The sequence below is a fragment of the Capricornis sumatraensis genome, chromosome 16 (assembly GCF_032405125.1).
Source record: "Capricornis sumatraensis isolate serow.1 chromosome 16, serow.2, whole genome shotgun sequence".
NCBI classification, from domain to species: Eukaryota; Metazoa; Chordata; class Mammalia; order Artiodactyla; family Bovidae; genus Capricornis; species Capricornis sumatraensis.
Genome location: NC_091084.1, coordinates 7,587,698 through 7,589,665, shown reverse-complemented (window position 1 = coordinate 7,589,665; position 1,968 = coordinate 7,587,698).

Sequence of the window (1,968 nt, the reverse complement as noted above, 5' to 3'; positions counted from 1 at the left end):
CCGCACCGCCGCGAGTCACACACTACTACAGGCAGAAGTGCAGCATGACCCGGATGCGGATGTCCCGAGCCCGGAAGTAACGCGTCACAGAGAGGGCCGCCAGGGGCGTGGCTCCAGGAGGGGCGTGGCTCCTCTCTGCGTGGGTCCACTCGGCCTGGCCAGGTTACTCTGTGAGGGCGCCTCCAATGAAGAAGTTGGGCGCTACTGACTCGTTGACCGCGTTTAGTTGTCAAAGCTATCTCGACTTTTCTCACGAAGCTTCCAATCTGCCTTAATACTGATGGTAATCCCCCCAAAAATGTCTTAGGAAACCACTAATACTCTGCAGAATGCCATTAATTGGTTCAGAATGGACATGTGATTCTAGGCAGGCCAATCAGTGCCAAAGACCTGAAACTGAAGCATCCAGAAGCAACTTTATTTCCTATGGATTTGAACCTGAGAGGAGGTGGAGAATGAAGCCAAAACTCAGAAGAGAGCTGAATCAAGCAGAAAGAAAAATCAAGAAGACATTTTATGATATGAGTCTGTGCTGTACCCTAGAATGTTCACATACTTGAGCAAATAAATCTCACTGCTTTGCTTATGCAATTAAGTTCTCTGTCAGTAAACCAAAAGAATGTTATTTTTTAACCCAAATTAGAACACAATCAAGTTTCTATAAAGACATACCACTTGTAAGTAGAGGACAGTTCAGTTCAGCTCAGTCGTGTCCGACTCTTTGCAACCCCATGAATAGCAGCACACCAGGCCTCCCTGTCCTTCATCAACTCCCGGATTTCACTCAAACTCATGTCCATTGAGTCGGTAATACCATCCAGCCATCTCATCCTCTGTTGTCCCCTTTTCCTCCTGCCCCCAATACCTCCCAGCATCAGAGTCTTTTCCAATGAGTCAACTCTGCATGAGGTGGCCAAAGTACTGGAGTTTCAGCTTTAGCATCATTCCTTCCAAAGAACACCCAGGACTGATCTCCTTTAGGATGGACTGGTTGGATCTCCTTGCAGTCCAAGGGACTCTCAAGACTCTTCTCCAATACCACAGTTCAAAAGCATCAATTCTTCAGTGCTCAGCTTTCTTCACAGTCCAACTCTCACATCCATACATGACCACAGGAAAAACCATAACCTTGACTAGACAGACATTTGTTGGCAGATTAATGTCTCTGCTTTTGAATATGCTATCTAGGTTGGTCATAACATTCCTTCCAAGGAGTAAGCGTCTTTTAATTTCATGGCTGCAATCACCATCTGCAGTGATTTTGGAGCCCAAAAAATAAAGTCTGACACTTTCCACTGTTTCCCCATCTATTTGACATGAAGTGATGGGACCAGATGCCATGATCTTCATTTTCTGAATGTTGAGCTTTAAGCCAACTTTTTCACTCTCCTCTCTCACTTTCATGAAGAGGCTTTTGAGTTCCTCTTCACTTTCTGCCATAAGGGTGGTGTCATCTGCATATCTGAGGTTATTGATATTTCTCCCAGCAATCTTGATTCCAGCTTGTGTTTCTTCCAATACAGCATTTCTCATGATGTACTCTGCATAGAAGTTCAATAAGCATGGGACAATATACAGCCTTGATGTACTCCTTTTCCTATTTGGAACCAGTCTGTTGTTCCATGTCCAGTTCTAACTGTTGCTTCCTGACCTGCATACAGATTTCTCAAGAGGCAGGTCAGGTGGTCTGGTATTCCCATCTCTTTCAGAATTTTCCACAGTTTCTTGTGATCCACAAAGTCAAAGGCTTTGTCATAGTCAATAAAGCATAAGTAGATGTTTTTCTGGAATTCTCTTGCTTTTTCATGATCCAGCAGATGTTGGCAATTTGATCTCTGATTCCTCTGCCTTTTCTAAAACCAGCTTGAACATCAGGGAGTTCACGGTTCACATATTGCTGAAGTCTGGCTTGGAGAATTTTGAGCATTACTTTACGAGCATGTGCTGCTGCTGCTGCTGCTGCTGCTA